Source organism: Musca autumnalis, unplaced genomic scaffold, assembly GCF_047663935.1.
Source record: "Musca autumnalis isolate F117 unplaced genomic scaffold, ASM4766393v1 scaffold_3, whole genome shotgun sequence".
Taxonomy (NCBI): domain Eukaryota; kingdom Metazoa; phylum Arthropoda; class Insecta; order Diptera; family Muscidae; genus Musca; species Musca autumnalis.
The window spans coordinates 165952693-165965782 of record NW_027411866.1 but is presented as its reverse complement, the minus strand read 5'-3'; the positions used below and the strand labels follow the sequence as shown (position 1 = coordinate 165965782).

Here is a 13090-nt window from a genome sequence, read left to right as displayed (position 1 = left end):
ACGATATATAGATAATTTCACGATAATTATCCAAATAAAGTTGTAAAGTTCTATATTGTCGTATATTTTTGACGATTAAATCAATTTACAATAAATTGTTTTGAAAATTCATGTTCGATCAGCTGCGCATATGCATCTACCTTGATAATTGTGATATGTTTGAAATCAACAAAAAAATAAGTATAAACACCGTGGTGTATTTCAGGATTTCGTGAAATCCAGTGGATTTTGGAGCGCAAGTATAAACTTGGCATCAGAGTCCGTATAAACCTCTAAAAACTAAATTAAAAATACGTACAGAAACTAGACAACGCTTAAAAATGTGAAACCAAAATTATAAACATTGGCTTTATAAATTACATATTATAACAACAACAAAAGAGAAACAACTCATTATTGGAAAATATTGTTACAAATATATTTTTTGGTTTGTTTCGAAAAATTAGAAAAAAAATATTTGAGAGTTATCCAACTATTTCGCTAAAATCTAATACAAAAACAAGTAAAAAAGTATCAGTCGGCTTTGCCGACAGAGATATACCCTCAGCCTGTGTATATTGAAACAATTCTTTTTTTTCCAAAATACGTATGTATTTAGGGGGTTTTAAAAATGTTGGGCGTTTGAACCGACAAAAATTTTGATTATGATTAAAGATCAAAAGTTTTGCGGAAGAGATTCTAAAAGGAATGGATCGACATTGACCGGCCACAACATATGGTGCCATAGGGGGTTTTTACACTCTTCGGACTGTTTGCTCAAAAAGTATGGATTTGCCCCTAAAAAACTTTTACCATCGTAATTGAGGCAGCGAATGCAAGTTGCTTCAAAAAAAATCAAAGTGATTCGATATCAGGTCTTAAAGTGAACTTATCCGAAATTTTGTGTGGGGGTACCGGATGGAGTAGACAAATATAGTCCATATTTGAACCTGATCCATATCTGGTAGATATATTAGGATGTGTAAAGTATGGATCAATTCGAACACTACCTTCAAGATTTACCATACTAACAATTTTTCCGAACATTTTTGAACTTTTGTGGGGGAGGTACCTGAAGGAGTGGACCGATATGGCTTATCTTCGAACTTAAACTATGTTTGGAGAAAATATTACTAAGGCCAAATTTTGGACAGAATCGGCAGATCTGTTCGAGAGTTATCTTGCGCTCCAACCATCTCACATGGTGTCATAGGGGTTTTTTGCAACTTTCAGGCTATTTTCTCAGGAAGTATGGACTTGCCTCTGATGAAACTTGTACAGTCATATGGAGGGCAGTGAATACTAGTTGCTAAAACAAAAATCAAAGCGATTCGAGAGATGGCCCTAAACTGAACTTTTCCGAAATTTTGTGTGGGAGGTACCCGAAGGAGTGGACCTATTGAGACAATATTGAAACCTCATATAACTCTGGTAGAAAGTTTACGCTATACAAAGTATGGACCAAATCGGTCACTCCCTTCAAGAGTTATCGTGACCACAAGCTTTCCGAAGATTTTCGAACTTTTGTGGGGAAGTACCGGAAGGAGTTGACCGATGTAGCTCATCTTCGAACTTAAACTAAGTTTGGGCAAAATATTACGAAAGCCAAAATTTGAACCGAATCGGTTTATCCGTTCGAGAGTTATCGTGCGCTCCAGCCAGCAGGACAGACAGACAGACGGACGGACATGGCTAGATCGACCCCAAATTGTCTGAAACACATTTCGTCCAAACATACCTGGGGTCTAAAACCATTATTTCGATGAGGCACATTTTCATCGTATCAAAATGTATATACCCTCCTTAGCCTAAAGGCTGAGGGTATAATTAAAGTATTCTGCTAAAACTTTATCAAAATATATGGTTTACCATCGTGAAAGCTTAACTACTTACTGTGATAATTTATAAAGATAGGAAATTAAGAGTAATATTGAAATTACTATCATTTAAAAGATATGAAAATTAAAAAGCCTGTAATTCGCGAATTTGTTAAAGTCGGTTGATGCGCATCCGATTTTGGATAAAGCGAATCAATCTCTTTCAATATTTAAGCATATTTCGATGTTTCACTCAGTTGCATCATGTACTGCCAAAAACCTTAAAGTTGGTAAAAGTCGCGCAATGTGCATACGATTTTGATGCGCATCCGGTTTCATCAGCTCCCATCAAAAATACGTCAATATACACCTATTTCAAATAGATTCTTTAAAAACCGCGGATGTGCCTCCACATTCAATTTTTGACGAAATACCCATATTACTCGCGTATCTCTGCTTTTTTATGACACGTGTTTTCGCAAATATTATGATCGCGAGTAAAGGATTCCATTTATGTAAAAAAATTTAAAGAAAATCGCGATTTAGTACGCGGATTTGTCAATTTTCAAGGTATCTATATCCGCGGTTTTAGTAGATGAATTCCACCGCGGAAGGCTTCATTAGAACCGTCGGGTAAAAAAACTAAATTCGCGCAGGTTTCAAAGGAAATTGAATGACAGTTGTAAATTTTACACGCAAAAATATGTTTTGTAAGAAAATTCACGCATGAAATTTTGGCCTTTCGACTCCAATTACTAGGATGCTGTAAGGAGCACACTCATGAGATATGCACCAAACGACGTAAAATCACGAGTTCTATAATTGTGTTATGAGTTTGGAATATTATATTCTTGCGCGTCCGGATTATTAAAAAAATTAAAAAAAAAACCCGAAATTCCGGCTTCAAAATGTCAGCATCAATTTTAGGTGGATGCAGTGGATATATCGAAAAATCATACACTGCTATATTATTGCCCATGGAGTATTCTGTGAATTATTCTTTGGGAATAGGTCTATAAAATGTAAGGTTAAGCCAGAAACCGCATGGGAACATAAAAAAACTTGTTGGCTTCAACCCATTTTTCTACATTGATGCCAACACAGCTTCCACGAAAATTAATTTTAATGGTCGACATTATGGGATCCCTCCTAAAACACTTCCTTTTAAAACACTTCCTTTTACGAATTGTAGTCATACTTTATAGAATATGTTAACAGTTCGCGAATTCTGAAAGGGTGAAACTCGGATTCATCGATTGCAAAACATTTTTGTTATTTACCATATACACTTTGATACGACCAAAAATGTGCCTCATCGAAATAACGGTTTTAGACCCCAAGTATGTTTGGACGAAAATCGTTTCAGACAATTTGGAGTCGATTTAACCATATCCGTCCATCTGTCTGGCTGGAGAGCACGATAACTCTCGAACGGATCAACCGATTCGGTCCAAAATTTGGCTTCCGTAAAATGTGTCCAAACTTAGTTTAAGTTCGAAGATGGGTTATATCGGTCCACTCCTTCCGGTACCTCCCCCACAAAATTCGGATCGTTTTTAAATTTCTTTCCTTAGGTTGTACTTGCAGCTGCAATTTTTTTCCTGCGCAAGTCCATACTTCCTGAGATATTGGCCTAAAAACTGCATGAAACCCCGACGACACCAACCAAAATGGCAAATCCGGACGATAATTCTCGCATGGAATTTCTGATTGGTGCAGACTTTGCACTTTCATCCAGTCATGTATCAGGTTGGAATATGGACTATATCGGTCCACTCCTTCGGGTACCTCCCACACAAAATTCGGATAAAGTGAACTTTAAGAGCTCCTCTCGGATCGTCTTGAAATTTTTCCATGAGGCTCTCTTTACGATGGTACAATTTTTTTCGTGCGCAAGTCCATACTTCCTGAGATATTGGGCAAAATGTTCCAAGAAACCCTGACGGCACCACCCAAAATGACAAATCCGCAAGATAATTCCTGCGAGAATTATTATAGAGTTTCTGATTGGTGCAGACTTTGCGCATCATATCATTTCATCCAGTCATGTATCAGGTTGGAATATGGGCTATGGTCCACTCCTTCGGGTACCTCGTACACAAAATTCGAAAAAATGAAGTTTAAGAGCCCCTCTCGGATCGTTTAGATTCTTTTCTCAGTAGGTTGTTCTAGCGGCCTCATTTAAAACGGTACAATCTTTTTCAGGAATAAGTCAATACTTAGTGAGATAATGGTCGAAGCTCCAAAACCCTGCCAGTACATACTCAAACCTAGCTATAGTGCAAGATAACTCTAAAACTTTTTAAAAAATTTATTTTAAACTTAGTTTAACGTAATTTAATATTTCGAGTCCATTATGAAGAAGTTTGGTTACTAAAAATGTTTGGTATATGTCAATGACTTGGTATAGGTACATACATATTTTAAAGCAAAATCAATATATTTTATATACGGCATCATTATTGTGTTTGGTTTGGTTTAATTTTTATTTATTTAATTTTTTTTATTTTGAGGATATTTCTCCGGCAGCACAGCTGACTGTTACTTTCTTACTTGTTTTTCCTTATCACTTAGCTACATACAAATGATCAAAAAAGTCGATTTTATCACTGGCAAAAAAAATTCATAATAATAGTACCGTTATAACGGTCAATAATCATTAAACACAACAGTATTTATTATTTTAGGTCCACCAGTATATTTTGAAAACTATAACATTAATAACACTGTGCAACAAAATTAATTTTTTTTTCAAAATGACGGGAAAAGTAGAGCTAAAAGTTGAGTTAAAAATATGAGACACGTGTATCGGCGTTTTTTAAGTTTACATCGGAAAGTAACCAAAGTAGGATGGGACAAGTTCCGCCCATTTCAAGTTTTTTTTTCGAACTATTCGAGTTAAGATATCTTGGAATCCTTGCATTTTAGGTACATATATAGTGTCTTTGGCAACTTTACTGAGGAGGATGTGGGGAATATTCATCAAAGGGGTCTCTTTGGCAATTTTATAAAAAATCTTTCAAAAACTCCTTTGGTCATATCAAATCCAAATATTCTACAAAATTGTTCGCAATACAATTTTACTATACGTCTCAGAATACACCAAATCTCTACATTTTATCTAATCGCCAGGAATCTCTAAAAATTAAAAATTCGTTTTAGGATTAAAGTCGGACCTCATCTGAATTTATTCAAAACTGGCCCAACGACAGTCTGGATAAAACATGTAAAATATGGCCTTAAACCCTATGTCAAAAATAAGGGCTGATAAGAATGTTATAGATTTCTTTTATTCAGAGACTCATAGTGAAATTTGATTTGAAAGTTTTCTTTTTTAACAATATCCCTAAAAAGTTAAGGATTTTGTTAGATTTTGATCCAACATGAAATTATGTAAAATTTAAAGTCCGAAAGGAGGCAAATAATTTCAACCAAAAATATACAATTTTGTAACCTAATTTTCTTAAGGAAATAGTATACGTAGATATATGGTTTATTCTAAAACTCATAGTGAAATTTTGTATAGAATCTTTCTTTTTTTGCCAATTTTAACCTAGAACCAAGTTTCATATTACTTTCATGCATCAACTCGAAAAAAGAAGGAACAAATTTTCATCAAAAAAATTGAGAAATATTTGCACGTTTTTTTCAGCAAAATAGATACTGATATTTTCAAAATATATAATGTAAATAGACATTTCGTTTCTTTGGTGACGCATAGTGAAATTTGACGAAGAATATTTTTGTCTTTGACGTCATCTCTCTAAAATTATGTTTTATTGGACAATTTTGAATAAACTCAGATGAAGTCCGACGAGTTTTTCATTTTTAGAGATTCCTGGCGATTACATAAGATCAGGGTTTCGGAGTCGGAGTCGGAGTCTACGAGTCGGAGTCGAGCAATTTTGCTGGAGTCGGAGTCTGAGCCGAAAAAAGTAACTCGACTCCGACTCCGGGCAAAATTTTTTCCACGTTATAGAAATATAACATTAAATTTGAAACAAGAACTTTTTTAAAAATCATTATTTATTTTAAAAAAAAGGTATACGAAAATATTTATGCAAATTATATATTATACTAAATTAAGGGACAATTCACAGGATATTTAATATCCTTTAAAGTGTAGTCTATTCATCCCTATTTTGTTGATCCAATTGATTCGTAACATTATTGCAAACAAAAGTAAAGTTCTATGACAATCGAATTAAGACTGGACCTTTAACCTCTCAGAAATCTCAGAAATCCTACTGGTCTTCTCACAAAGGTCTATTGTTTTTTATGTGAAGTCATCCTTGTCTTCTATTAAAGACTTTGTGATCTCTACGGGAAATCTTACTGAATACCCTGTGACACAAAATGAAAGTTAAGATCTGGGGGAGGAAAATTCCTTTTCGGAATGAAAGCCCCAATTGAGAATTGAGAAGGATCCCATAGCTGAATATTTGTTTCATGATATAATGATTTTTTTTTGATTTGACCCCCATCAATCATTGAGAAAATAGTTTTATATCTTTGTTTGGAGATATTGTTTCATAATTTTTAGATGACATGTTTTCAGTTAAATGGAATGAGGAACCTTTCTGTCAAATATGCTGTCCTAGCTCAGTTTATTCTATGTCCTTTTTGTTCTTGAACCCAAAAAGTAAAACAAAATTAAATTTTCTACAAAAATGTTCCACCGAAAATTATATGTAGGTTTCCGATTTCCAAGAAATCGACATTGTTACGTTTTGTTATCCTTTATCAGTTTTACCCGTTACTTTCTCAAAAAAACGTATGTTTATGTATTCCGGTAAATTTCGCATAATCTATTAACTATATATAAAATTCGGATGGTTACGCTTCTGAATTAGGGCGCATATCGACACCTCCAAGCAATAGTATGCTAAGTCGACTGAGCATGTTTTCAAGTTCTTTACATTTTTATATTTAACGTCCTTTAATTTAAATCCTGTCAAATTTTGGTAATAATCGGACCAGCCGAACCGAAGTTATAAACAAATATTTACTTTGCATAGTACTGAAGGTCAAAGAAATTTCCAAACTTTTAGAGCTTGTTCTGCAAAACTCACTTTTTAGACTTAGCATACTATTATTTGGAGGTGTCGATATATTCGTTGGTCACCGACAGCTTCATCCTGTCATAACTCAGAAGTCTGACAAACGGCAAATTTTTCTTCTAGGATTCATTATATACTCAATGAGGGCTTTAGATGTAGACATTCAAATAACCGGATCTGTCCGCCAGCATGCACGAAATTCAATTAAATACATAAACATAGAGTTTTCATGAGAAAGGATCGGGTATAAGTGATAAAGGACAATGAAAACATGGTAATATCGAATTCTCGTCCTAGTGAACCGACCCTTCATAAAATGATCCTAGCAACATCTTTGTAGAATATTTTCATGCACGAAATCTCATCGTTTGCTAATTTTTCAGTTTCAGAAAACATCCATCTACCTACGTACTGAGTGGTGTACACAATAGTATATCTTAAATCTATCAATAAAATTATCCACACCACACCAAAGTTCAAAATGTGAGCGCTGAACTTTAGTTTAGGGGGTGTTCCCTACTTACAAATTTCAGAAAAAAGTAGAAAGTATAATTAGCATAGAATATGTGGTCAAATTTTTAAGTCGATCGGAACAATATTTCCACAGTATGAGCGTTGGATGGGAACAATTTATTTTATTTTATATGCAGCATATAAACTGTGTTTTTCTCGAGATAGTTTTCGAGATATAAACTTGGTAATATTTTTCTCTTCCATATGAAGAAAAAAATCTGCCAAAAAGTTACGTAGTTTTCTCGGCAAAAAAATCATGAAAAATGGCTTTTGTTGTGCTTTACAACTGGGGGTCTCTTTTTGAGGCTAAGCACAATAAATTGTTGGCTTACATCCAGTTTGAAACTTGATCGTGAACTGCTTATAGTTTTTATTGCATGTATTCCTTACGATTTGTATTGCCCCATCATTTTCACATATTTTGAAAGCTTAAGGATTCTCTCACGCAGAAGAATTCCGTCCAGAATATACTCGTGCAAAAAAGGAAAACCGACAAAAACTTTCTAACTTTCCTATTTGTCAATGTACGATTCGGCAGAAACAGTATTGATATGTTCGAATGTATTCGAACAAATGCCCTTTCTAATGAATATGTAAGGAAAAACTAACACATTAACCTATATAGGCCAAAATATAGGACAAAATTACAATTTTGTGGTATAGGATTTCACTCTCGGAGTCGACCCGGAGTCTGAGTCGGAGTCGTGCAAAAAACTCGCCTGGAGTCGGAGTCGGAGTCGAGCCGAAAATACCTCGACTCCGAAACCCTGGATAAGATTTAGAGATTTGATGTATTCTGAGACCTATGGTAAAATTTTATTGCGAACAATTTCGTAGAATATTTGGATTTGATATGACACCATTTTAAAGAAGTTTTTGAAAGATTTTTGAAAAAAGGACCAAAAAGACCCATTTGATGAGCCGCATGAGAGTTAAAATTTTTGACAGAAATATTCCCCACATTCTCCTCAGTAAAGTTGCCAAAGACACAATATACCTTGAGTGCAAGGATTCCAACATATCTTAACTCGAATATTTCGAAAAAAAACTAGAAATAGGCGGAACTTGCCCCGCCTACTTTGGTTACTTTCCGATGTAAACTTTAAAAATGCCGATACACGTGTCTATATTTTTAGCTCTTCTTTCATAATCTGCTCAGTTTTCCTTGTCATTTGTTTGGTTGTCGCACAGTGAACTTTTTATTTAGCGGTTGGTCAGTTTTCGGACTTTGAATTTTGCCCACAGTGCGACAGACAGGGCTAAATAGCCTCAGAATACGGAGAGAAGTCGATCAGTGTAATAAATGGTGGATCTAGCTCCATTATTTCGGTACCTTAAAACATTTGGGCCAAAACTAAATTATTATAGACGCACTACGTGTAGGTGTAGATTTGGCGTAAGGTATAATAATGTACATTCCATTACATCTATATTATATTACCTATCTATATTACCTAAGAAAATTGCCTAATCCGTTCGTGTCGTCAAATAATGTAAGGTATGGTTTAAAAATGCGCCTATCAATCTTATGAACTTAAAAATATGTAAGTGTTAGTAAGCGAGTGGTGTAACCGTTTGGGATAGTCAGCGAATTCTTCCTAGCAATTTCGATCCAAATCTAAACAATATTGAGCAAAGTAATTTTGGCTGTCCCAAAATAAGGCTGTTAATTGCCCAAGCTAACACAATATCAATTCACATAACATATAATACAATGCATTTTTAATTGTCACGAAACAAATCTCACATTTCCATTCGGAGCACACACTCGCTTGTCTACACGCTTTGCCCTCCCTCCCTGTATGTTCCTTATCTGGACAAATAGTTATAAGCTGACCATTAGCATCCAAAATTGCGAAAGATTTCTTTACATTTTATTAGTTAAATAAATCTATTAGATTCCACATCATTTCATATCCCATCCTGGAGAGAGATAGAGAGCATTATAACATATCAAATAATATTAAGTGCATAATCCATCAAAAAGTTTTCTCTGTCTCGCTTCCATTTTCATAATGGACTTGCCTTTATAACTACATATTTGAGTATATTTTATACTGAACTGACAGAATGTGGACCATCATTATACCTGGTGTATATCTCTCTCCATGTATAACCGGTGGCTGGGATATGCATACATATGTACATATACTTTAATATACCTTTTATACATGTTCATGCACACAAATCAACATAAATATTGAGAATAGTACTTACACCGAACTATACTTAGTACGTGTTGTTGAATGTGTAATCGTCTAAGTGAATATCTTCTATGATGATTATATAATGGGAAAGCTTTTCTTTGTTCTTTTGTGAAAAACTATAACAAGATCTTTAAAGTCACCATGTTTGGGGAGAAACTGAGTTTGTGGTGGTAACGATGGTGTGTGTGTGTGTGAGTGTGCGTACGTACAGGTGTCTAAGTCTACTTAGAATGAATATGCAGGACAAGCTGTAGTGGATGATTGTTGAACTTAAATCTTGACATCAGTTTTTAAACATGCAAGTAGTACCCTAACGTACATGCTGCTAGTGAAGTTGTTAAGGATATATGTATGTATGTATGCACAACAGCTGATGGTTTGTCTATTGCTTTCAGGTTCTTGGTTGGTTTTTCTTTGTTTGATGTCGGCTGGTAATGCTGTTTTTGTTGTCTCTTTACTCTCAAACATTACACAAGCTTAACTACTAATGCCAAAGATTTTCCTCTATTTTAGATGCACATACACGTAGTACCGAACATGCTTAAATATTCTACACAATGAGAGTAGTTTGTGTATGGTGTGAATGAGGAGACAGAATTTTGTTATCAAATTGTGGAAAAACTTTAAAGGTAGACTAGAATTGTCATATGTATGTACATTAGGGTTTTGACTTTTTGAAATGTTTTTTCAGAAATGATTTCCTGTTGCACTGATGAATTTACTCTTGCCTATTAATCACTAAAATAATGTTTATTCCATTGAAATATAGAAAAACGTCATGCACATATCGATTTAAATTTTTTTGTTGGAAAAAATAAATTTTTTCACAAAAATTATTTCCTGTTGCACAAATAAATAAATTCAAACATATTAATAACTAAAATAACGTTTATTCCATTCAAATATTGAAAAAGGTCATTTTATACCCTCAGCATTTATGCTAACGAGGGTTATACACTTTCATACGGGCAAAATGAGCCTCATCGAAATAATGATTTTAGACCCCAAGTATGTTTGGACGAAATCCGTATCAGACAATTTAGAGTTGATTTAGCAATGTCCGTCCGTCTGTCTGGCTGGTGCGCACGAACGGATGAACCGATTTGGTCCAAAATTTGGCTTTCGTAATATTTTGCCCAAACATCTTTTAAGTACGAAGATAAGCCATATCGGGTCACTCCTTCAGGTCCCTCCCCCAGAAAAGTTCAAAAATGTTCGGAAAAATTGCTCGCACGATAACGCTTGAAGGGTGCGACCGATTTGGTCCATACTTTCCACATCGTAATATACCTACTAGATATAGATCAGATTCAAATATGGACTATATTTGTCCACTATTTCTGGTAACTCCCACACAAAATTTTGATAAATTCACTTTAAGACCTGCTCTCGATTCACTTTGATTTTTATTGTAGCAACTTGCTTCTCATGGACGTAGCAACCGATTGGGTCCAAACTTTGGATCTCTAAATATTGTCGAAAATTAGTTTATGTTCAAATTTGGGCCCTATCTGTACAATCCTTGTGGTACCACCCACACAAATGTTCAACATTTTTGTGTTGTTGAAGGTCTGTTCGAGGATCCTTTAGACAGTTTTACCGAAGCAATATCTATCGATATCCCCGCAAATTTTTGAGCTGTAATCCTATCCATACTTTTGTCGGCTGAGGGTATACATATCTCTGTCGGCAAAGCCGACTGATACTTTTTTACTAGTTTATTATACACTCCACCATAATATGGAGGGTATAATTATACCCTCAGCCTTTAGGCTAAGGATACGATGAAAATGTGCCTCATCGAAATAATGATTTTAGAACCCAAGTATGTTTGGACGAAATGTGTTTCAGACAATTTGGAGTCGATCTAGCCATGTCCGTCCGTCTGTCTGTCTGTCCTGCTGGCTGGAGCGCACGATAACTCTCGAACGGATGAACCGATTCGGTTCAAATTTTGGCTTTCGTAATATTTTGCCCAAACTTAGTTTAAGTTCGAAGATGAGCTACATCGGTCCACTCCTTCCGGTACCTCCCCCACAAAAGTTCGAAAATGTTCGGAAAGTTTGTGCGCACGATAACTCTTGACCGATTTGGTCCATACTTTGCATAGCGTAAACTTTCTACCAGAAAAATATGAGGTTCCAATATGGTCTCGATAGGTCCACACCTTCGCGTACCTCCCACACAAAATTTCGGAACAGTTCAGTTTAGGACCATCTCTCGAATCGCTTTGATTTTTGTTTTAGCAACTTGTATTCACTGCCCTCCGTACGACGGTATAAGTTTCATCAGGGGCAAGTCCATACTTCCTGAGAAAATAGCATGAAAGTTGCAAAAAAAAACCCTATGACACCGTGTGAGGTGATTGGAGCGCAAGATAACTCTCGAACGGATCTGCCGATTCGGTCCAAAATACGGCCTTAGTTATATTTTGTCAAAACATAGTTTAAGTTTGAAAATAAGCCATATCGGTCCACTCCTTCAGGTACCTCCCCCACAAAAGTTCAAAAATGTTCGGAAAAATTGTTTGTACGGTAACTCTTGAAGGGAGTGGCCGAATTGGTCTATACTTTACACATCCTAATATATCTACCAGATATAGATCAGGTTCAAATATGGACTATATTTGTCCACACCATCTGGTACCTTCCACACAAAATTTTGGATAAGTTCACTTTAAGACCTAATGTCGAATCACTTTGATTTTTGTTGAAGCAACTTGCATTCGCTGCCTCAATTACGATGGTAAAAGTTTTTTTAGGGGCAAGTCCATACTTCTTGAGCAAACAACCCGAAGAGTGTAAAAACCCCCTATCGCACCATATGTTGTGGCTGGAGATCCACTTCCATAACGGTCAAAGTCGATCCATTCCTTTTAGTATCTCCTCCGCAAAACTTTTGATCTTTAATCCTAATCAATATTTTTGTCGGTTCAAACGCCCAAAATTTTTAAAACATACGTATTTTGGGAAAACCGTTTTTTTCAATATATACAGGCTGAGGGTATATATCTGTCGGCAAAGCCGACTGATACTATTTTACTTGTTAAATTTGCCTTTTCGTTTGTAACACATCGAAATATTCATCAGAGACCCTATAAAGTATATATATTCTTGACCAAGGTAAAATTCTAAGTCGATATAAACTGTCCGGCCGTCCGCCCGTCTGTTGAAATCAAGATACAGCCACAATAATCCACCGAAATGACTGAAATTTTGTATTTAGTCATCGGTTAGAGTATAAAATGTTCCATATGAACTTTGTCGGTATAGGTCCACGCCTTCATATAGCCCCCATAGGAAGGTACCTCCCGATTTTCGGCATTTTGAAGGTTGTGGCCACAATAATCCACCGAAATGACTGAAATTTTGTATTTAGTCATCGGTTAGAGTATAAAATGTTCCATATGAACTTTGTCGGTATAGGTCCACGCCTTCATATAGCCCCAATAGGAAGGTACCTCCCGATTTTCGATATTTTGAAAGTTGTGGCCTCAACATTCCTCCGAAATGGC

At 35.5% G+C, this 13090-nt stretch overlaps 1 protein-coding gene across 1 annotated transcript in view; it reads right to left on the bottom strand.

Moving 5' to 3' along the window:
- shakB (Innexin family member shaking B) overlaps nt 1-13090 on the bottom strand; it is a 1117028-nt gene that overhangs the window by 654350 nt on the left and 449588 nt on the right. The window lies entirely within an intron of this gene.